A 26080-nucleotide genomic window follows, 5' to 3' on the forward strand; every position below is an offset into this window, starting at 1 on the left:
GACAATGTGAAGGTTTACTATTCTTGTACTTAAGCCGGCATAGTGCCTTATTTGTTAAATCCCGACGCGATTTCTGTGTTTCATCGTCAACGCAAAGGTCCAAGGGATAGAGTAAAGCGGCAGTATAGCATCGGAATCTAATACTGATCTCGCAGGAAACGCACAAAGCAAACCACAAACAATGAGAATATTTACTGTTCCTGTACTTAAGTCGGCATTGAGCCTTTTGTATTAAATCCCGACGCAATTTCTGTGTCTCATCGTCAATGTGAAGGCCTAAGGAATGAGTTAAGCTGCAGTAGTGCATCGGAATCAAACACTGATCTCCCAGGAAATGCTCAAAGCAAACCACAAACAATGAGAAGATTTACTCCTCTTGTACTTAAGCCGGCATTGTTCTTTTGTATTAAATCCCGTCGCAAATTCTGTGTTTCATAGTCAATGTGAAGGTAAAAGGGATAGAGTTAAGCTGCAGTAGTGCTTCGGAATATAATACTGATCTCCCGGAAAACGCTCAAAGCAAACCACAAACAATGCGGAAATTGACTCTCCTTGAACTTCAGTCGGCATTGTTCCTTCTGTATTAAATAAAGACGAAATTTCTGTGTTTCATCGACAATGTGAAGCTCCAGGGGATAGAGTAAAGCTGAAGTAGTGCATCGGAATCTAATACTGATCCCCAGGAGACGCTAAAAGCAAACCACAATTAATGAGAAGATTTACTCTCCTTGTACTGAAGTCGGCATTGTGCCTTTTGTATTAAATCCCGATGCAATTTCTGTGTCTCGTCGTCAATGTGAAGGTCCAAGGGGTAGAGTAAAGCTGCAGTAGTGCATCAGAATCTAATACTTATCTCCCAGGAAATGCTCAAAGCAAATCACAGACAATGAGAAGATTTACTCTTCTTGTACTTAAGTCGGCATTGTGCCTTTTTTATTAAATCCCGACGCAATTTCTGTGTTTCATCGTCAATGTGAAGGTTCAAGGGATAGAGTAAAGCTTCAGTAGTGCATCGGAATCTAATACTGATCGCCCAGGAAACGCGCAAATCAGACCACAAACAATGATAAGATTTACTCTTCTTGTACTTAAGTCGGCTTTGTGCGTTTTGTATTAAATCCCGACGCAATTTCTGTGTTTTATCGTCAATGTGAAGGTCCAAGGGACAGAGAAGCTGCAGTATAGCATCGGAATCTAATACTGATCTCGCAGGAAACGCACAAAGAAAACCACACACAATGAGAATATTTACTGTTCTTGTACTTAAGTCGGCATTTGCCCTTTGTATTACATCCCGACGCAATTTCTGTGTCTCATAGTCAATGTGAAGGCCTAAGGATGGAGTTAAGCTGCAGTAGTGCATCGGAATCAAACACAGATCTCCCAGGAAATGCTCAAAGCAAACCACAAACAATGAGAAGATTTACTCTTCTTGTACTTGAGCCGGCATTGTTCCTATTGTATTAAATCCCGACATAATTTCTGTGTTTCATAGTCAATGTGAAGGTCCAAGGGATAGAGTAAAGCTACAGTATTGCATCGGAATCTAATACCAAGCTCCCAGGAAACGCTCAAAGCAAACCACAAACAATGAGATGATTAACACTTCTTGTACTTATGTCGGCACTTTGCCTTTTACATTAAATCCTGACGCAATTTCTGAGTTTGGTCGTCAATGTGAAGGTCCAATAGATAGAGTAAAGCTGCAGTAGTGCATCGGAATCTAATCCTGACATCCCAGGAAACGCTCGAAGCAAACCACAAACAATGAGAAGATTTACTCTTCTTGTACTTAAGTCGGCATTGTGCCTTTTGTATTAAATCCCGACGCCATTTTTGTGTTTTATCATCAATGGGAAGGACAAAGGGATAGACTGAAGCTGCAGTACTGCATCGGAATCTAATATTGATCTCCCAGGGAACGCTCAAAGCAAGGCACAAACAATGGGAGGATTTACTCTTCTTGTACTTAAGTCAGCATTGTGAATTTTGTATTAAATCACGACGCAAGTTCTGTGTTTAATCGTCAATGTGAAGGACCAAAGGATAGAGTAAAGCTGCAGTAGTGCATCGGAATCTAATACTGATCTCCCAGGAAACGCTCAAATCAAACCACAAACAATGAGGTGATTTACTCTTCTACTTAAGTCGTCATTGTGCCTTTTGTATTAAGTCCCGACGCAATTTCTGTGTTTCATCGTCAATGTGAGGGTCCAAGGGATAGAGTAAAGCTGCAATAGTGCATCGGAATCTAATACTGATCTCCCAGGAAACGCTCAAAGCAAATCATTGACAATGTGAAGATTCACTCTTCTTGTACTTAAGCCGGCATAGTGCCTTATGTGTTAAATACCGACGCGATTTCTGTGTTTCATCGTCAATGTCAAGGTCCAAGGGATAGATTAAAGCTGCAGTAGAGCATCGGGATCTAATACTGATCTCGCAGGGAACGCACAAAGCAAACCACAAACAATGAGAATATTTACTGTTCTTGTACGTAAGTCGGCATTGTGCCTTTTGTATTAAATCCCGACGCAATTTCTGTATCTCATCGTCAATGTGTTGGCCTGGGGGCTGGAATTAAGCTGCAGTAGTGCATCGGAATCAAATACTGATCTCCCAGGAAATGCTCAAAGCAAACCACAAACAATGAGAAGATTTACTCTTCTTGTACTTAAGTTAGCATTGTTCCTTTTGTATTAAATCCCGACGCAATTTCTCTGTTTCATGGTCAATGTGAAGGTCCAACGGGTAGAGTAAAGCTGCAGTAGTGCATCGGAATCTAATACTGATCGCCCAGGAAACGCTCAAAGCAAACCACACAGAATGTAAAGTTTTACTCTTCTTTTACTTATGTCGGCATTGTGTTTTTGTATTAAATCCCGACCCAATTTCAGTGTTTCATGGTCTATGTGAAGGTCCAAGGGATAGAGTAAAGCTGCAGTAGTGCAACGGAATCTAATAGTGATCTCCCAGGAAAAGCTCAAAGCAAATCACAGACCATCAGAATATTTACTATTCTTGTACTTAAATCGGCATTGTGCCTTATGTATGAAAATCTTGACGCAATTTCTGTGTTTCATCGTCATTGTGAAGGTCCAAGGGATAGAGTAAAGCTGCATTAGTGCATCGGAATCTAATACCGATCCCCAGGAAACGCTCAAAGCAAACCACAAACAATGAGAAGATTTACTCTTCTTGTACTTATGTCGGCATTGTGCCTTTTGTATTAAATCCCGACGCAATATTTGTGTTTCATCGTCAATGTGAAAGCTCAAGGGATAGAGTAAAGCAACAGTAGTGCATCGGAATCTAATACTGATCTCCCGGGAAACGCTCAAACCAAACCACTAACATAAGATGATTTACTCTTCTTGTACTTAAACCGGCATTGTTCCTTTTGTATTAAATCCCGACGCAATTTCTCTGTTTCATGGTCAATGTGAAGGTCCAAGGGGTAGAGTAAAGCTGCAGTAGTGCATCGGAATCTAATACTGATCCAAAGGAAACGCTCAAAGCAAACCACAATCAATGAGAAGATTTACACTTCTTGTACTTAAGTCAGCATTGTGCCTTTTGTATTAAATCCTGCCACAATTTCTGTGTTTCATCGCCAATGTGAAGGTCCAAGGGATAGAGTAAAGCTGTAGTAGTGCATCGGAATCAAATACTGATCTCTCAGGAAATGCTCAAAGCAAACCACAGACAATGAGAAGATTTACTCTTCTTGTACTTAAGTCGGCATTGTGCCTTATGTGTTAAATCCCGACGCAATTTCTGTGTTTCATCGTCAATGTGAATGTCCAAGGGATAGAGTAAAGCTGAAGTAGTGTATCGCAATCTAATACTGATCTCGCAGGAAACGCTCAAAGCAAACCACAAACAATGAGAAGATTTGCTCTTCTTGTACTTAAGGCGGCTTTGTGCCTTATGTATTAAATCCCGACGCAATTTCTGTGTTTCATCGTCAATGTGAAGGTCCAAGGGATACAGTAAAGCTGCAGTAGTGCATCGGAATTTAATACTGATCTCCCAGGAAACGCTCAAACAAACCACAAACAGAAAGAAGATTTACTCTTCTTGTACTTAAGTCGGCATTGTGCCTTTTGTATTAAATCCCGACGCAATTTCTGAGTTTGTTCGTCAATGTGAAGGTCAAAGGGATAGAGTAAAGCTGCAGTAGTGTATCGCCCAGGAAACGCTCAAAGCAAACCACACAGAATGTAAAGATTTACTCTTCTTTTACTTGGTCAAGATGGCGGCCGAGTAGGTTGCAGTGTGATGTGGCTCCGCATTCAGACGCAGATTTTCTCGGTAAAGATTTGATTGTGAACACTGATTTTTAATTATCGTGTACCGGGAGTGTTGTCTTACACAGTCCGTTCTCGTTTACTCTTTAAATACTGTAAATAAAACAGAGAGAGTGATTAAAGTGCTTTAGTGCGTTCGTCGTGTCATACGCGTCAACGGAGAGGCCGTCGCTCTCCCGCTGGCCGAGCGCGTGTCGGTTTCGCCAGTCAGCAGCGTCGGTTCTCGCGTGTCAGCACTCCGCGCCGCGCGCTGCGACACCTCACCTCGCCAGCCGCAGCGGAATCCGACGCGTCGGCAGCGGCCACCGGCTGCCCCGCGCCCCGCCGTCGACGTCAGCAGTAGCGGCCACCAGCTGTGCTCCCTGCTGTTGGTAAACAACCGACTGCCTACTTTCGGCCCTGGATTCCAGCCGACGAAGCAGCGACACCACCACACCAGAGGCCGACGGAAGAAGAAGGAAAGCATGGGGTAAGACGCTTGCTAGAGCCATCAACGTCACTCCAGGTATGGAAGACACGGAGGAACAACTTGTGCCCATGTCCCCCAGTCAAAAGATAGCAGCCATAGACAAAATATTGAGTGAAATAGGAGCAGAGTTAAAAGCTAAGCATGTTTCATCTGCCCTGTTAATCGTCATTAGAGACAAAGTGTTTCCCTTGGCTTTCGAAATAACTAGCTTCGAAGCTAAACTGTCCTGCCTAAACGATGAAAATAGGCGACTAAGACTAGAACTACAGAGAGCCTCGAATCCAGTCAAAGACCTACAAATACAAACTTTGCAAGAGAAGGCTGAGAAATTAGAGAACGAAAATAGGGAATTGAGTGTAGCGAACCAAGACTTGCAGCAACAAATAAGAGAACTAACTAATAAAGTCACACAACAAGCACAGACACAAGCACAGACACTGACATATGCTGCCGCCTTAACTATAGAGCCCAAAACCAAAGAGGCTCGAAGAATAGAACAGGCTAAAACAAAACAGGCCACAACCCTCTATATCAAATCGACAGAAAATCAAGACGCCAAAGCTGTCCGACAGACCATCACCAAGAATATAAATCCCAGGAAAGAGAATATACATATAAAATCAATCAGAACCACGCAGACTGCAGTTATAGTAGAAACGGAAACACAGGAGGACTGTCGAAAAATAATAGAAGAGACTAAAGACCTGCACACCATTGTCTGTGAAGGACCGCGAAAACGCAAGCCACTCGTGGCAGTATATCACGTGCCAGATACACTTACCGACGAAGAGTTTCTAGAAAGCCTTTATGAGCAGAATCTAAGCGGTGACACCACGAAAGAAGACTTCGACAGAGAGGTCAAAATAAGATTCAAAACAGGGCCTAGGGGAAGGGGTTTGAGTCACCAGATATTGGAGGTCAGCCCACACCTGTACAGAGTCCTTACAAGAAGACAGAGAGTCTACATAGACTTCGAATCACTTTCTGTGAAAGACTATACAGTTGTAAACAAGTGTTTTAAGTGTTGCGACCTAGGACATATGACTAAAACCTGCAGAAAAGCCGACGTCACGTGTGCCAAGTGCGGCAACCAAGGACACAAGCGCAGTGAGTGCAGGTCCGCGGTTTGCGTCTGTATCCCCTGCAAATACAGAGGCCGCGTCTGCAATAAAACAAAAGGAGGTGATTGTCAGACCTATAAACAGCTGCATGACCGGCTCCTGGACAGTATAGACTATGGCAGCTAAAATCAGCACACACGCAAGAAACACGAACGCCCAAAGCCAATCACCCAAAACACATAAATACAAATCACCGTCAACATCACAGAGAAGCTACCAAAGAGCAATTTCCTGGAGAAGACAAATGAATCTTCTGCCGGAGAATTACGTCGATAATGAACCCATCCCGCCCCTAACACGCTCAACGACGTTACAGGATAGCTGCATTAATATGATAGAATATATAGATGACATGACAATCTGTGGTTCCATCCACTACGAGGTGGCAAAGCAAATTAAAAGACAATTACACCACTGGATAAACTTCCAAATAACATTAATGCAGAGGATAGATGAGTTGGAAGATGAACTTACATATATTGTGCACAAGAAAATGTACAAACAAAACCGACATACTCCCTCACAATTTCTCCCAGCCGAAGTACATCACACCACACATACACAGGATGAACACAAACCAGAATCATCATCACATGGAAAACCCTACGACACACGTAAATGTGAACAGTACATCAAACCAGTCAAATTTGTCTCGGGAGGCACTCTTCACCCCGGGAAAATGGAACAAGGAACAGACAGGCATGCAGTCCCTGAATCAAAACACATCGAAACACTCAGGCTACAGACCAATACAAAACTCAAAACTACTGGACCCAGACTTATAAAAGTAGACCAATTAGATGAGGACAAATCTGAGGGAGAGACATGTGACATTTGCAACGATGTCAACGTGCGTCTAGCAACAACCTCCACTCCAAACACAAACAAAGACAACATAACATATACAGTCAGTCCCATACAAATCACCACCATCGCCGACACCACGCAAGCAAGCACCACTAACATCAGTGAAAAACGTGTGAAGGCAAACAGCATTGAAGAGGCGTGTGACAAAACGAAAAGTAACCGTGTGACATCCCAAAGAGGTCTTAAAATGTCCCCCAATCAGCGGCCAACACCAAGCCACAATCCGTCCAGTACCACCTCAGAGACCGCAACAGAAACCAGCACCAACAGCAATCCAGCTGCACCTAATTATGATAATTTAGAACTTAACTTACTTTTAAGTAGGCTAGAGAAAAAAGAGATACTGCAGACAGTGCAGCGGATGCTACTTAGATTGTGCCATCCAAAGGGAGATTCTCTCTGTTTTCCAGTAACTGAGCAAACAGACAGAATCATCCTAAAGACAGAAAATATTCCTACATCAGCAGAGCCGCTGCTCGATCTCATGCTCCAGGTCTGCCTGCACAGGTCAGAATCTTTCGACTTGGACAAAATATATATAGATCATGTAAGAGCACACGCACGAACATATTTTGATTACTCACAGACTGGCAGTAAATGTTTTGTACACGTAAAACACCCAGAACACATAGACAAAAAATGAATATCTTACAACATAATACAAAAAACAGTACGACAGTCAGCGCGGAAATCCCTAAAATAGCACTAGACCTGCAGGCAGACATCATGTGCTTACAAAAACCCTATAACAGAAACGGGCAACTGATATGTCTACCAAAACATGCTACCACAATAACAGGCAGCAATGACTGTAAGGCTGCAATAGTAATTCTAAATAGAACTTATAACATAGTTAAGGTAACACAGTTATGCAATCAACACTTGGTTACCGTAGAGATAACTAACGGGAACGTCACATGGGTTATTGCATCCATGTACGCCCAATACAGCCATCAAATACAACCGTATGCAGACTACATGAGAGACCTAGTAATGTATGCCAGAGGCAAAAAATTAGTGATAAGTGCTGACATTAATTCCAGATCGACCCTCTGGAACTCAGACAGAACAGATGACAGAGGACGTATAATCACCGATCTAATACAAGAAACACAACTACATGTAATGAATACGGAAGGACCTATACCAACATATGCAGGGTTCGATGGTACGAGCAGTAATATCGACTTCACGCTAGCAAATAATGCAGCAATGGCATACGTAACAAACTGGACTGTACACGACAACATAACCAGTAGTGATCATAATGTCATAACATACGCACTAACTCACACTCAGAACACAATGACCAAATCACACACCAGACTCCTGCTGTTGCACAAAGCAGACTGGAACAAATTAACGGAAATTATACAACGACACGATCTACAAAACATCAATGGAAGTATCGATTATAGAGCACACAAGTTAACACAGGTGATACAACATGCACAAAACACATCAATACCGACTGCAAAGAACACAAATTACTCGCCAGTACCATGGACCAACGAACTTACGAGACTCAAACAAGACGCAAGACGCAAACGAAAATTATATCAAAGGGCGATAGCAGATAGGGACCGACGAATAAGACTTGAAGCATATAGGCCTGCACAAGACTTATACAGACAGACCCTATACAACACGCGTAGACAACAATGGGAGCTATTTGTAACAACACAAACAGAGCAAAATATGTGGGGGGAACCATACAAAATATTGACAGAGAAGATAAAAACCCCACTAGTTCTGGGAACGCTAAGGCAGGATGACGGCACGATGACGAGGGGATGGAGGAATACAGCGGAGTTTCTGCTGTATAAACTGCTCCCTGACGACGTTATCGATACAGACACACAATATCATGCAACACTAAGAGGAAACCTACACACACCATACAACACTGCAACTGTCACCTGTCCTTTTGCGCAAGAAGAGGTTGCGCTAGCAATCTCAGAGCTCAAAAACAAAAAAGCACCTGGACCAGATGGTATCCACTCGGAAACACTGAAAAAACTAGCACCGCAGATCACCCCGTTCCTAACAACGTTACTGAACGATGCCTTACGGCTGGGCAGGGTACCTGCAGTATGGAAAACCTCCAAAGCAGTCATTATTAAGAAATCAGCGGACAGGGATCCTTCAGATCCAAAGACTTACAGGCCAATATGCCTAATAAACACCCTAGCAAAGATTCAGGAGAAGCTACTGTGCAAGCGCCTGCAAACACACAGAGCTCTCAGGGGTATGAGCCAACACCAGTTCGGCTTCAGAGCGGGCAGATCAATAGATGATGCCATCAACCAGGCCCTGCACATAGTTAACACCACAAAACAGAAATACGCCATGGCAATAATGATTGACATTGCCGGAGCTTTTGATAATCTTTGGTGGCCAGCACTTTTTCAGAGGCTAAAACATCTGGAGGTACCGCAATCACTGTACAACAGTTTTCTGGACTACTGTAAAGACCGAGTAGTCGAATGGCAGATGGACAGCCGGAAAGTAATTAAAAGAATTACCAAAGGCTGTCCTCAAGGGTCGATCTGCGGCCCCATCTTCTGGGACATAACAATCGAACCCCTCCTACAACTTCTGGAGGGGGATGACAGGTCAGACGGAATTGTCGCCTACGCAGATGACCTATTAGTTGTAGTCACTGCAAACAACAGAGCCCAGTTAGAAGAGAAAGCCAGTGGATTACTACAAACAATTACTCAGTGGTGTCACAACAACAAACTAAGGATAGCCGAAAACAAAACAACATACACTTTACTGACAGGATCACTCCAAAGGAATCCTTCGGTTAAAATTGGGGACACAAACATCAAACGAGCACGCATTACGCGCTATCTTGGGGTACACATAGATGAAAAATTGAATTTCCAGGAACACATAAGGCTAACAACAGACAAAGCAGAAAAAATACTCCACAAACTGGTGAGGCTAAATTCAAAACAGTACAGACTACCTCTACCAGTCATACGTACATACCACTGTGCGCTCTTCGAATCAGTACTCAGCTTTGCAGCTAGCACGTGGGCACATAGACTGAACGTGGTCACCAACAAAGCATCCATCAGACGAGGGCAGAGAAGTGTCCTACTTAGGTTATCTGGAGCCTTCGGTACCACCTCTGCGGATGCACTGTGTGTGGTGCTCGGAATATGCCCCATAGATATCACGATCAAATACAGAGCTGCAAGGTACTGGTTAAAGGTGGGGAGACTAGATAAGGTACACACAATAACCGGTGTGCCCATAGAGACGATACGTCACCTTAAAAGTTGGCGTTTGGATACATGGCAAGGTGAGTGGGATGTAAGTGATAAGGGACGTAGATTGCACAACTTCCTCCCTGACATAAGGGAGCGGTTGAGAATGGGACATATCGATCCCAGCCGCGGTATGGTACATTTCTTAACCGGGCACGGACCTTATCCCACGCACTCAAACCGCGTGAGTCTGAGGCAGACACCTACATGCACATGCGGGGAAGAAGGTTCCCCAGAACACACTGTCTTTTTCTGCGGGCAATACGCGAACAATAGACATACACTACACTTAGATTACACAGATACAGACATAGAAATATACACAGCAATAAGAGACGAAGAACAATGGGCACAATTAAACGCACTGACAAACAGTATTTCAAAAACAACACATGAAGAGTATATGCGGACACGACGTCACAGACATGCCTATGTGCAGCGTAACAGAAATGTCCAGGGGATGGATAGCGATACCCACAGTGACAGCGAAAATAGTGACAATGAGGAAGAACAGGAGGAGGAAGCTGAGATGTGACAGTAAATAAGTAAATTGCTGGCAATCTAGCCAAGAAAACACCAAATGCTGTACATGGATGCGCACCTAATGTAGTTAATACATAGGATTAGTAACAAATAGGATAAGAAACATTTCTCTACTAATAACCATTTGTGTGTGTGTGTGTGTGTGTGTGTGTGTGTGTGTGAGTGTGTGTGACTGGCGGTCAACGGCTCGATGAAACCATTCCGAGGTATTCGCTGTCAGTCACACTCGGTGATGGTACTAACAAATCTCTCATCTATCCTATCTTCTTTTGATATTCTTCTTAAAAACAACAAAATTTTATTTATATTTCAACCTCAAATTATTGTTATTTTGAATCATTCGTTTTAAATTTTGTAGATAAAACAAAAGGAAAGAAAACTGAAAAAAGATGAAAAATGAAAATTGTAAGATGTACGACCTGTTTTAAACATCAGGTAACAGGTCTATAATTTGGCAATAAATAAATAAATAAATAAATAAATAGCGCATCGGAATCTAATACTGATCTCCCACGAAACACACAAAAGCAAACCACAAACAATGAGAAGCTATACTCTCCTCGTACTTAAGTCGGCATTGTGCCTTATGTATTAAATACCAACACAAGTTCTGTTTTTCATCGTCAACGTGATCGTCAAATGTATAGGGTAAAGCTGCAGAAGTGCATCGGAATCTAATTCTGATCTCCCAGGAGACGCTCAAAGCAAACCACAAACAATGAGAAGATTTACTCCTCTTGTACTTAAGTCGACATTGTGCCTTTTGTATTAAATCCCGACGCAATATCTGTGTTTCATTGTCAATGTGATCGTAAAAGGATAGAGTAAAGCTGCAGTAGTGCATCGGAATCTAATACTGATCTCCCAGGAAACGCTCAAAGCAAACCAAAAACAATGAGGAGATTTACTCTTCTTGTCCTTAAGTTGGCATTGTGCCTCTTGTATTAAATCCCGACGCAATATCTGTGTTTCATTGTCAATGTGAAGGTCCAAGGGATAGAGTATAGCTGCAGTAGTGCATCGTAATCTAATACTGATCTCCTAGGAAACGCTCAAAACAAACCACAAAGATTGAGAAGATTTACCATTCTTGTACTTAAGTCGGCATTGTGCTTTTTGTATTAAATCCCGAGGCAATTTCTGTTTTTCATCGTCAATGTGAAGGTCCAAGGGATAGAGTATAGCTGCAGTAGTGCATCGGAATCTAATACTGATCTCCCAGGAAAAGCTCAAAGCAAACCACAGACAATGAGAAGATTTACTCTTCTTGTATTTAAGTCGGCATTGTGCCTTAAGTATTAAATCCCTATGAAATTTCTGTGTTTCATCGTCAATGTGAAGGTCCAGGTTATAGAGTAAAGCTGCAATAGTGCATCGGAATCTAATACTGATTCCGCAGGAACCGCTCAAACCACAAACAATGAGAAGATTTACTCTTCTTGTACTTAAGTCGACATTGTGCTTTTTATATTAAATCCTGACGCAATTTCTGTGCTTCATCTTCAATGTGAAGGTCCAATAAGTAGAGTAAAGCTGGAGTAGTGCATCGGAATCAAATACTGATCTCCCAGGAAACGCTCAAAGCAAACCACACAAAATGAGAAGATTTACTCTTCTTTTACATAAGTCGGCATTGTGCCTTTTGTATTAAATCCCGACGCAATTTCTGTGTTTCATCGTCAATGTGAAGGTCCAAGGGATAGAGTAGAGCTGCAGTAGTGCATCGGAATCTAATACTGATCTCCCAGGAAACGCTCAAAGCAAATCACAGACAATGTGAAGATTTACTCTACTTGTACTTATGCCGGCATAGTGCCTTATGTGTTAAATCTCGAATCGATTTTTGTGTCTCATCGCAATGTGAAGGCCTAAGGGATGGAGTTAAGCTGCAGTAGTGCATTGGAATCTAATACTGATCTCCCAGGAAACGTTCGAAGCAAACCACATACAGTGAGAAGATTTACTCTTCTTGTCCTTAAGTCGGCATTGTGCCTTTTGTGTTAAATCCCGACGCAATTTCAGTATTTCATCATCAATGGGAAGGACCAAGGGATAGACGGAAGCTGCAGTAGTGCATCGGAATCTAATACTGATCTCCCAGGAAACGCTAAAAGCAAGGCACAAACAATGGGAAGATTTACTCTTCTTGTACTAAAGTCTGCATTGTGCTTTTTGTATTAAATCCCGACGCAAGTTCTGTGTTTAATCGTCAATGTGAAGGTCCAAAGGATAGAGTAAAGCTGCAGTAGTGCATCGGAATCTAATACTGATCTGACGGGAAACGCTCACAGCAAATCACAAACAATGAGAAGATTGACTCTTCTTGTACTTAAGTCGGCATTGTGCCTTTTGTATTAAATCCCGACGCAAATTCTGTGTCTCATCGTCAATGTGAGGCTCCAAGGGGTAGTGTTAAACTGCTGTAGTGCATCGATAACTAATACTGACCTCCCAGGAAACGCTGGAAGCAAACCACACACAATGAGAAGATATTCCCTTCTTTTACTTAATTCGGCATTGTACCTTTTGTATTAATTCCCTACGCAATATCTGTGTTTCATCGTCAATGTGAAGGTCCAAGGGATAGAGTAAAGCTGCAGTAGTGCATCGAAATCTAATACTGATCTCCCAGGAAACGCTCAAAGCAAATCACAGACAATGAGAAGATTTACTCTTCTTGTACTTAAGTCGGCAGTGTGCCTTATGTATTAAATCCCGACGCAATTTCTGTATTTCATCGTCAATGTGAAGGACCAAGCGATAGAGTAAAGCTGCAGTAGTGCATCAGAATCTAATACTGATGTCGCAGGAAACGCTCAAAGCAAACCACATACAATGAGAAGATTTTCTTTTTTTGTACTTAAGTCGGCATTGTGCCTTTTGTATTAAAACCCGACGCAATATCTGTGTTTCATTGTCAATGTGAAGGTCCAAGGGATGGCGTAAAGCTGCAGTAGTGCATCGGAATCTAATACTGATCTCCCAGGAAAAGCTCAAAGTAAACCACAAAAAATGAGAAGATTTACTCTTCTTGTACTTAAGTCGGTATTGTGCCTTTTGTTTTAAATCCCAAGGCAATTTTTGTGTTTCATCGTCAATGAGTAGGTCCACAGGATACAGTAAAGCTGCAGTAGTGCATCGGAATCTAATACTGATCTCCCAGGAAACGCTCAAAGCAAGCCACAAACAGTGAGAAAATATACTATTCTTGTACTTAAGTCGGCATTGTGCCTTTTGTATTAAATCCCGACGCAATTTCTGAGTTTAGTCGTCAATGTGAAGGTCCCAGCCATACAGTATCGCTACAGTGATGCATCGGAATCTAATACTGATCTCCCAGGAAACAGTCACAGCAAACCACTGACAATGAGATGATTTACTCTTCTTGTACTTAAATCGGCATTGTGACTTTTGTATTAATTCCCGACACAATTTCTGTGTTTCATCGTTAATGTGAAGGACCAAGGGATAGAGTAAAGCATCAGCGGTGCATCGGAATCTAATACTGATCTCCCAGGAAACGCTCAAAGCAAACCACAAGCAATGAGAAGATTTACTCTTCTTGTACTTATGTCGGCATAGTGCCTTTTGTATTAAATCCCGACGCAATTGCTTTCTTTCATCGTCAATGTGAAAGTCCAAGGGATAGAGAATCTAATATTCATCTCCCAGGAAATGCTCAAAGCAAACCAAAAGCAATGAGATGATTTACTTTTCTTGTACTTAAGTCGGAATTCTGTGTTTTATTTTAAATCCCGGAGCAGTTTCTGTGTTTCATCGTCAATGTGATGGTAATAGAGATAGAGTAAATCTGCAGTATTGCATCGAAACCTAATACTGATCTCCCGGGAAGCGCTCAAAGCAAACCACATACAATGAGAAGATTTTCTTTTCTTGTACTTAAGTCGGCATTGTGCCTTTTGTATTAAAACCCGACGCAATATCTGTGTTTCATCGTCAATGTGAAGGTCCAAGGGATGGCGTAAAGCTGCAGTAGTGCATCGGAATCTAATACTGATCTCCCAGGAAACGCTCAAAGCAAGCCACAAGCAGTGAGAAAATATACTATTCTTGTACTTAAGTCGGCATTGTGCCTTTTGTATTAAATCCCGACGCAATTTCTGAGTTTAGTCGTAAATGTGAAGGTCCCAGGCATACAGTAACGCTACTGTGATGCATCGGAATCTAATACTAATCTCCCAGGAAACATTCACAGCAAACCACTGACAATGAGATGGTTTACTCCCCGACGCAATTTCTGTGTTTCATCGTCAATGTGAGAGTCCAAGGGATAGAGTAAAGCAGCAGTAGTACATCGGAATCTAATACTGATCTCCCAGGAAACGCTCAAAGCAATCCACAAACATTGAGAAGATTGACTCTTCTTGTACTTAAGTTGGCATTGTGCCTTTTGTATTCAATCCCGACGCAATTTCTGTGTTCATCGTCAATGTGAAGGTCCAAGGGATACAGTAAGGCTGCAGTAGTGCTATGGAACCTACTACTGATCTCCCAGAAAACGCTCAAAGCAAACTACAAACTATGTGAAACTTTACTCTTCTTGTACTTGAGTCGGCATTGTGCTTTTTGTATTAAATTTCCGAAGCAATTTTTGTGTTTCACCGTCAAGGAGAAGGTCCAAGGGATAGAGTAAAGCTGCAGTACTGCATCGGAATCTAATACTGATCTCCCAGGAAACGGTCAAAGCAAACCACAAACAATGAGAAGATTTACTCTTCTTGTACTTAAGTCGGCATTGTGCCTTTTGAATTAAATCCTGACGCAATTTCTGTGTTTCTTCGTCAATGTGAAGGACCAAGGGAGAGAGTAAAACTGTAGTAGTGCATCGGAATCTAATACTGATCTCCCAGGAAACGCTCAAAACAAGCCACAATCAATCGGAAGATTTACCCTACTTCTATTTAAGTCGACATTTTGCCTTTGGTATTAAATCCCGACGCAATTACTTTCTTTCATTGTCAATGTGAAAGTCCAAGGTAAAGAGTAAAGTTGCAGTAGTGCATCGGATTCTAATACTGATCTCCCAGGACACGCTCAAAGCAAACCAGATACAATGAGAGGATTCACTCTTCTTGTACTTAAGTTGTCATTGTTCCCTTTGTATTAAATCCCGACGCAATTCCTGTGTTTCATCGTCAATGTGAAGGTCCAAGAGATAGAGTAAATCTGCAGTACTGCATCGGAATCTAATACTTATCTCCCGGGAAACGCTCAAAGCAAACCTTAAACAATGAGAAGATTGACTCTTCTTGTACTTATATCGGCATTGTGCTTTTTGTATTAAATCATGACGCAATTAATGTGTTTCATCGTCAATGTGATGGTCCGAAGGATAGGGTAAAGCTGCAGTAGTGCACCGGAATCTAATACTGATCTCCCAGGAAACGCTCAAAGCAAAGCACAATCAATGAGGAGATTTACTCTTCTTGTACTTAAGTCGGCATTGTGCATTTTGTATTAAATCCCGACGCAATTTCTGAGTTTAATCGTCAATGTGAAGGTCTCAAGGATAGAGTAAAGCTGCAGTAGTGCATCGGAATCTAATACTGATCTCCCAGGAAACGCTCAAAGCAAACCACACACAATGTGAAGATTTACTCTTCTTTTATTTAAGTCGGCATTGTGCCTTTTGTATTAAATCCCGACCCCATTTCTGTGTTACATGGTCTATGTGAAGGTCCAAGGGATAGAGGAAAGCTGCAGTAGTGCATCGGAATCTAACACTGATTTCACAGGAGACGCCCATAGCATACAGCAAACAATGAGCAGATTTACTCTCCTTGTACTTGTGTCTGCATTGTGCCAGTTGTATTAAATCCCGACGCAATTTCTGTGTTTCATCGTCAAAAGGAAAGTCCAAGGGATAGAGTAAAGCTGCAGTAGTGCATCGGAATTTAATACTGATCTCCCAGGAAACGCTCAAACAAACCACAAACAATGAGATGATCTACTCTTCTTGTACTTATGTCGGCATTGTGCCTTTTGTATTCAATCCCGACACAATTTCTGTGTTTCATCGTCAATGTGTGAGTCCAAGGGATAGAGTAAAGCAGCAGTAGTGCATCAGAATCTAATACTGATCTCCCAGGTAACGCTTAAAGCAAACCAAAAACAATGAGATGTGATACTCTTCTTTTACTTAAGTTTTCATTGTGTGTTTTGTTTTAAATCCCGACGCAATTTCTGTGTTTCATCCTCAATGTGAAGGTCCAAGAGATAGAGTAAATCTGCAGTATTGCATCGGAATCTGATACTAATCACCCGGGTAACGCTCAAAGCAAACCACAAACATTGAGAAGATTGACTCTTCTTGTACTTAAGTAGGCATTGTGCCTTTTGTATTCAATCCCGACACAATTTCTGTGTTTCATCGTCAATGTGTGAGTCCAAGGGATAGAGTAAAGCAGCAGTAGTGCATCAGAATCTAATACTGATCTCCCAGGTAACGCTTAAAGCAAACCAAAAACAATGAGATGTGATACTCTTCTTTTACTTAAGTTTTCATTGTGTGTTTTGTTTTAAATCCCGACGCAATTTCTGTGTTTCATCCTCAATGTGAAGGTCCAAGAGATAGAGTAAATCTGCAGTATTGCATCGGAATCTAATACTAATCACCCGGGTAACGCTCAAAGCAAACCACAAACATTGAGAAGATTGACTCTTCTTGTACTTAAGTAGGCATTGTGCCTTTTGTATTCAATCCCGACACAATTTCTGTGTTTCATCGTCAATGTGAAGCACCGAGGGATAGAGTAATGCTGCACTAGTGCATCGGAATCTAATACTGATCTCCCACGAAACGCCCTAAGGAAACCACAAACAATGAGAAAATTTACTCTTCTTGTACTTGAGTCGGCATTGTGCTTTTTGTATTAAATTTCCGATGCAATTTCTGTGTTTCACCGTCAATGAGAAGGTCCAAGGGATAGAGTAAAGCAGCAGTACTGCATCGGAATCTAATACTGATCTCCCAGGAAACGCTCATAACAAGCCACAATCAATGGGAACATTTACCCCACTTGTACTTAAGTCGACATTGTGCCTTTGGTATTAAATCCCGACGCAATTACTTTCTTTCATGGTCAATGTGAAAGTACAAGGCAAAGAGCAAAGCTGCAGTAGTGAATCGGAATCTAATACTCATCTCCCAGGACACGCTCAAAGCAAACCACAAACAATCAGAAGATTTACTCTTCTTGTACTTAAGTTGTCATTGTTCCTTTTGTATTTAATCCCGACGCAATTCCTGTGTTTCATCGTCAATGTGAAGGTCCATGAGATAGAGTAAATCTGCAGTATTGCATTGAAATCTAATACTTATCTCCCGGGAAACGCTCAAAGCAAACCTTAAACAATGAGAAGATTGACTCTTCTTGTACTTATATCTGCATTGTGCTTTTTGTATTAAATCCCGACGCAATTAATGTGTTTCATCGTCGATGTGATGGTCCGAAGGATAGAGTAAAGCTGCAGTAGTGCATCGGAATCTAATACTCATCTCCCAGGAAACGCTCAAAGGAAACCACAAACAATGAGAAGATTTACTGTTCTTGTACTTAAGTCGGCATTGTGCCTTTTGTATTAAATCCCGACGCTATTTCTGTGTTTCAACGTCAAAGTGAAGGTCCAAGGGATAGCGTAAAGCTGCAGTAGTGCATCGGAATCAAATACTGACCTCGCAGGAAACTCTCAAAGGAAACCACAAACAATGAGAAAATTTACTCTTCTTGTACTTAAGTCGGCATTGTGCCATTTGTATTAAATCACAACGCAATTTCTATGTTTCATCGTCAATGTGATCGTCAAAGGGATAGAGTAACGTTGCAGTAGTGCATCGGAATCTAATATTGATCTCCCAGGACACGCTCAAAGCAAACCTCAAACAATTAGAAGATATACTTTTCTTGTACTTAAGTCGGCATTGTGCCTTTTGTAGTAAATCCCGACGCAATTTCAGTGTTTCACCGTCAATGTGACGGCCTAAGGGATAAAGTAAAGCTGCAGTAGTGCATCGGAATCTAGTACTGATCTCCCTGGAAACGTTCAAAGCAAACCACAAACAATGAGAAGATTAACTCTTCTTGTACTTGAGTCGGCATTGTGACTTTTGTATTAAATCCCGAAGGAATTACTGTGTTTCACTGTCAATCAGAAGGTCCGAGGGATAGAGTTAAGCTGTAGTTGTGCATCGGAATCTAATACTGATCTCCAAGGAAACGGTCAAAGCAAACCACAAACAATGAGAAGATTTACTCTTCTTGTACATATATCGGCATTGAGCCTTTTGTATTAAATCCCGACGAAATTTCTGCGTTACATCGTCAATGTGGAGGTCTAAGGAATGGAGTAAACTGCAGTTGTGCATCGGAATCTAATACTGATCTCCCAGGAAACGCTCAAAGCAAACCACAAGCATTGAGAAGATTTACCCTTCTTGTACTTAAGTCAGCATTATGCCCTATGAATAACATCCCAACCCAATTTCTGTCTGTCTTCGTCAATGTGAGGGTCCGAGGGATAGAATTAAGCTGCAGTAGTGCATCGGAATCTAATACTGATCTCCCAGGAAACTCTCATTGCAAACCACAAACAACGTGAATATTTACTCTTCTTGTACTTAAGTCGGCACTGTACCATTTGTATTAAATCTCGACGCAATTTCTATGTTTCATCGTCAATGTGATATCCAAGGGTTAGAGGAAAGCTGCAGTAGTGCATCGGAACCTAATACTGATCTCCCAGCAAACGCTCAACGCAAACCAGAAACATTGAGAGGATTTACTCTCCTTGTACTTAAGTCGGCATTGTGCCATTTGTATTAAATCCCGACGCAATCTCTGTGTTTCATCTTCGATGTGAATGTCGGAGGGATTGAGTAAAGCTCCAGTAGTGCATCGGAATCTAATTCCGATCTCCCAGGAAACGCTCAAAACAAACCACAAACAATGAGAAAATTTACTCTTCTTGTACTTAAGTCGGCATTCTGCCTTTTGTATTAAATCCCGACACATATTCTGTGTTTCATCGTCAATGTGAAACTCCAAGGGATAGAGTAAAGCTGCAGTAGTGCATCGGAATCTAATACTGGTCTCCCAGGAAACGCTCAGAGCAAACCACTAACTAGAGAAGATTCAGTCTTATTGTACTTAAGTCGGCATTGTGCCTTTTGTATTAAATCCCGATGCAATTTCTATGTTTCAGTGTCAATATGTAGGTCCAAGGGATAGAGTAAAGCTGCAGTAATGCATCGGAATTTTATACTGATCTCCCAGGAAACGATCAAAGCAAATCACAAACAATGAGAAGATTCTCTCCTCCTGTACTTAAGTCATCATTGTGCCTTTGTATTAAAGACGACGAAATATCTGTGTTACATCGTCAATGTGAAGGTCCAAGGGATAGAGTAAAGCTGCAGTTGTGCATCGGAATCTAATACTGATCTCCCAGGAAACGCTCAAAGCAAGCCACAAACAATGAGAAGATTTACTCTTCTTGTAATTAAGTCAGCATTGTGCCTTTTGTATTCAGTCCCGACGCAATTTCTGTGTTTCATCGTCAATGTGAAGGTCCTAAGTATATAGTAAAGCTGCAGTAGTGCATCGGAATCTAATACTGGTCTCCCAGGAAACGCTCAAAGCAAACCGCAAACGATGTGAAGATTTACTCTTCTTGTACTTAGTCGGCATTGTGCCTTTTGTATTAAAACCTGACCTAGTGTCTGTGTTTCATCGTCAAAGTGAATGACCAACAGATAGAGTGGAGCTGCAGTAGTGCACCGGAATCTAATAGTGATCTCCCAGGAAACGGCCAAAGCAAACCACAAACAATGAGAAGATTTACCCTTCTTGTACGTAAGTCAGCATTGTGCCTTTTGTACTAAATCCCGACGCATTTTCTATGTTTCATCGTCAATGTGAAGGTCCAAGGGATGGAGTAAAGCTGCAGTAATGCATCGGAATCTAATACTGATCTCCCAGGAAACGCTCAAAGCAAACCACAAACAATGAGACGATTTACTCTTTCAATGTACACATGTCGGCATTGTGTCTTTTGTATTAAATCCCTACGCAATGTCTGTGTTCCATCGTTAATGTGGACGTCCAAGGGATTGTGTAAAGCAGCAGTAGTGCATCGGAACCTCATACTGTTCTCCCAGGAAACGCTCAAAGCAAACCACTAACATTGAGATGATTTACTCTTCTTGTACTTAAGTCGGCATTGTGCCTTTTGTATTACATCCCAAAACAATTTTTGTCTTGAATCGTCAATGTGAAGGTCAAAGGGATAGATTAATACTGCAGTAGTGCATCGGAATCTAATACTGTTCTCCGAGGAAACGCTCATAGCAAACCCCATACAATGAGAAGATTTACTTTTCTTGTACTTCAGTCGGCATTCTGCCTTTTGATTTAAATCCCGACGCAATTTCTGTGTTTCATCTTCAATGTGAATGTCCAATGGATAGAGTGAAGCTGCAGTAGTGCCTCGTAATCTAATACTTATATCCCAAGAAACGCTCAAATCAAACCACAAACAATTAGAAGAATCGCTCTTCTTGTACTTAGGTCGGCATTGTGCCTTTTGTATTAAATCCCGACGCAACTTCTGTATTCATCGTCAGTGTGAAGGTCCAAGGGATAGAGTAAAGCTGCAGTAGTGCATCGGAATCTTATACTGATCTCCCAGGAAACGCTCAAAGCATACCACAAACAATGAGAAGATTTACTCTTCTTGTACCTAAGTCGGCATTCTGCTTTTTTAAATTAAGTCTTGACGCAATTTCTGTGTTTCAGCGTCAATGTGAAGTTCAAAGGGATAGAGTAAAGCTACAGTAGTGCATCGGAATCTAATACTGATCTCCCAGGAAACGCTCAAATGCATATCACAAACAATTAGAAGATTTACTCTTCTTGAACGTAAATAGGCATTGTGCCTTTTGTATTAAATCCCGACGCAATTTCTGCCTTTCGTCGTAATTGTGAGGGTCCAAGGGATAGAGTAAAGCTGCAGTAGTGCATCGGAATCTAATACTGATCTCCCAGGAAACGATCAGGGCATACCATAAACAATGAGAAGTTTTACTCTTCTTGTACTTAAGTCGGCATTGTGCTGTTTGTATTAAATCCCGACGCATATTCTGTGCTTCATCGTCAATGTTAAGGTCCAAGGGAAAGAGTAATGCTGCTGTAGTGCAACGAAATCTAATACTGATCTCCCAGGAAACGCTCAAAACAAACCAAAAACAATGAGAAGATTTACTCTTCTTGTACATAAGTCCGCATTGTACCTTTTATATTAAATACCGACGCAATTTCTGTGTTTCATCGTTAATGTGAACATCAAAGAGATAGAGTAAAGCTGCAGTAATGCATCGGAATCTAATATTGATCTCGCAGGATACGCTCAAAGCAAACCACAAACATTGGGAAGATTTACTCTTCTTATACCTATGTCGGCATTGTACCTTTTGCATTATATCCCGACCTATTTTTTGTGTTTCATCGTCAATGTGAGGGTCCAAGGGATAGATAAAGGACTGGAGTAGTGCATCGGAATCTGATACTGATCTCCCGAGAAACTCTCATAGTAAACCACAAACATTAAGATTATTTAATCTGCGTGAACTTCAGTTGGCATAGTGCCTTTTGTATTCAATGCCGACGCAATTTCTGTCATTAATCTTCAATGTGAAGTTCCAAGGGAGAAAGTACAGCTGCAGTAGTGCTTCGGAATCTAATACTGATCTCCCAGGAAACGCTCAAAGAAAACCACAAACAATGAGTAGATTTACTCTTCTTGTACTTAAGTCAGCTTTGTATCTTTTGTATTAAATTCCTACGCAATTACTGTGTTTCATCGTGAATGTGAAAGTCCAAGGGATAGAGTGAAGCTGCAGTAGTGTATCGGAATCTAATACTGATCTCCCAGGAAACGCTCAAAGCATACCACAAACAATGAGAAGATTTACTCTTCTTGCACTTAAGTCGGTATTGAGCATTTTGTTTTAAATCCTGACACAAGTTCTGTGTTTCATTGTCAATGCGAATGTCCTAGGAATAGAGTTAAGCTGCAGTAGTGGATCGGAATCTAATACTGATCTCCCAGGAAACGCTCAGGGCAAAGCACAAACACAGAGAAATTTTACTCTTCTTGTACTTAAGTCGGCATTGTGCTGTTTGTATTAAATCCCGACGCATTTTCTGTGCTCCATCATCAATGTGAAGGTCCAAGGGATAGAGTAATGCTGCAGTAGTGCAACGAAATCTAATACTGATCTCCCAGGAAACGCTCAAAGCAAACCAGAAACAATGAGAAGATTTACTCTTCTTGTACTTCAGTCGGCATTGTGCCTTTTATATTAAATCCCGACGCAATTTCTGAGTTTCATCGTCAATGTGAACTTCAAAGCGTTACAGTAAAGCTGCAGTAGTGCATCGGAATCTAATACTGATCTCCCAGGAAACGCTCAAAGCAAACCACAAACATTGGCAAGATTTACTCTTCTTGTACCTATGTCGGCGTTGTACCTTTTGCCTGACATCCCGACCCAATTTTTGTGTGTCATCGTCAATGTGAGGGTCCAAGGGATAGATTAAGGGCTGCAGTAGTGCATCGGACTCTAATACCGATCTCCCAGGAAACGCTCATAGTAAACCACAAACAATGAGGATATTTAATCTGCGCGAATTTAAGATGGCATAGTGCCTTTTGTATTAAATCCCGACGCAATTTCTGTGTTTAATCTTCAATGTGAAGTTCCAAGGGATAGAGTACAGCTGCAGTAGTGCATCGGAATCTAATACTGATCTCCCAGGAAACGCTCAAAGCAAACCACAAACAATGAGAACACTTACTCTTCTTGTACTTAAGTCAGCTTTGTGTCTTTTGTATTAAATCCCGACGGAATTACTGTGTTTCATCGTCAATGTGAAAGTCCATGGGATAGAGTGAAGCTGCAGTAGTGCATCGGAATCTAATACAGATCTCCCAAGAAACGCTCAAAGCTAACCTCAAACTATGGGCAGTTTTTCTCTTCTTGCCCTTAAGTCGGCATTGTGCCTTTTGTAATTAATACCGACGCAATATCTGTGTTTCATCGTCAATGTGAAGGTCCAAATGATAGAGTAAAACTGCAGTAGTGTACCGGAATCTAATACTAATTACCCAGGAAACGCTCAAGCATACCACAAACAATGAGAAGATTTACTCTTCTTGCACTTAAGTCGGCGTTGAGCATTTTGTATTAAATCCTGACGCAATTTCTGTGTTTCATCGTCAATGCGAATGTCCAAGGGATAGAGTTAAGCTGCAGTAGTGCATCGGAATCTAAAACTGATCTCCCAGGAAACGCTCAAAACATACCACAAACAATTAGAAGATTTACTCTTCTTGAACGTAAGTCGGCACTGTGCCTTCTGCATTAAATCCCGACGCAATTTCTGTGTTCCGTCGTCAATGTGAAGGTCCAAGGGATGGAGTAAAGCTGCAGTACTGCAACGGAATCTAATACTGATCTCCCAGGAAACGCTCAGAGCATACCACAAACAATGAGAAGATTTGCTCTTCTTGTTCTTGGCTGGCAATGTGCCTTTAGTATTAAATCCCGACGCAATTTCCGTGTTTAATCGTCAATGTGATGGTCCAAGGGATAGAGTAAAGCTGCAGTAGTGCATCGGAATGTAATACTTATCTCCCAGGAAATGCCCAAAGCAAACCACAAACAATGAGGAGATTTATTCCTCTTGTACTTAAGTCGGCATTGAGCATTTTTTATTAAATCCTGACGCAATTTCTGTGTTTGATCGTCAATGTGAAGGTCCAAGGGATAGAGTAAAGCTGCAGTAGTGCATCGGAATCTAGTACTGATCTCCCAGGAAATGTTAAAAGCAAACCACAAACAATTGGAAGATTGACTCTTCTTGTACTTAAGTCGGCATTGTGCCGTTTGTATTCAATCCCGACGCAATTTCTGTGTTTCATCAGCCATGTTAAGGTCCAGGTTATAGAGTAAAGCTGCAGTAGTGCATCGGAATCTAATATTGATCTCGCTGGAAACGCTCAAAGCAAACCATAAAAAATGAGAAGATTTACTCCTCTTGTACTAAAGCTGGCATTGTGCCCTTTGTATTTATTCCCGATGCAATTTCTGTGTTTCATCGTCAATGTGAAGGTCCAAGGGATAGAGTAAAGCTGCAGTAGTGCATCTTAATCTAATTCTGATCTTCCAGGAAACACTCAAAGCAAAACACAAACAATGAGAAGATATACTCTTCTTGTACTTGTGCCTTTAGTATTAAATCCCAACGCAATTTCTGGGTTTCATCGTCAATGTGAAGATGCAAGTGATAGAGTAAAGCTGCAGTATTGCAACGGAATCTAATACTGATCTCCGTGGAAATGCTCTAAGCAAACCAAAAACAATGAGAAGATTTATTCATCTTGTACTTAAGTCGGCATTGAGCATTTTTTATTAAATCCTGACGTAATTTATGTGTTTCATCGACAATGTGAAAGTCCAAGTGAAAGAGTAATGCTGCAGTAGCGCATCGAAATCTAATACTGATCTCCCAGGAAGCGCTCAAAGCAAATTACAAAAAATGAGAAGATTGACTCTTCTTGTAATTAAGTCGGCAATGTGCCGTTTGTATTCAATCCCGACGCAATTTCTGTGTTTCATCGTCAATGTTAATGTCCAAGTTATAGAGTAAAGCTGCAGTAGTCCATCGGAATCTAATACTGATCTCGCTGGAAACGCTCAAGGTAAACCACAAACAATGAGACGATTTACTCTTCTTGTACCAAAGCTGGCATTGTGCCCTTTGTATTAATTCCCGACGCAATATCTGTGATTCATCGTCAATGTGAAGGTCCAGTAGATAGAGTAAAGCTGCAGTAGTGCATCGGATTCTAATACTGATCTTCCAGGAAACGCTCAAAGCAAACCACAAACAATGGGAAAATTTACTCTACTTGTACTTATGTCGGCATTGTGCCTTTTGTATTAAATACCGATGCAATATCTGTGTTTCATCGTCAATGTGAAGGTCTAAGAGATAGAGTAAAGCTGCAGTAGAGCATCGGAATCTAATACTGATCTCCCAGGAAACGCTCAAATTAAACCACAAACGATGAGAAGATTTACTCTTCTTGTACTTAAGTCGGCATTGTGCCTTTTGTATTAAAATTCCGACGTAATTTCTGTGTTTCATAGTCAATGTGAAGGTCCAAGGGATAGAGGAAAGCTGCAGTAGTGCATCGAAATCTAATACTGATCTCCCAAGAAACGCTCAAAGCAAACCTCAAACTATGGGGAGTTTTTCTCTTCTTGCACTTAAGTCGGCATTGTGCCTTTTGTATTAAATCCCGACGTAATTTCTGTGTTTCATTTTTATGTGAATGTCCAATGTACAGAATGAAGCTGCAGTAGTGCTTCGGAATCTAATACTGATCCCACAGGAAACGCTCAAAGCA

This window comes from Schistocerca piceifrons, chromosome X (genome assembly GCF_021461385.2).
Source record: "Schistocerca piceifrons isolate TAMUIC-IGC-003096 chromosome X, iqSchPice1.1, whole genome shotgun sequence".
Classification (NCBI taxonomy): Eukaryota; Metazoa; Arthropoda; class Insecta; order Orthoptera; family Acrididae; genus Schistocerca; species Schistocerca piceifrons.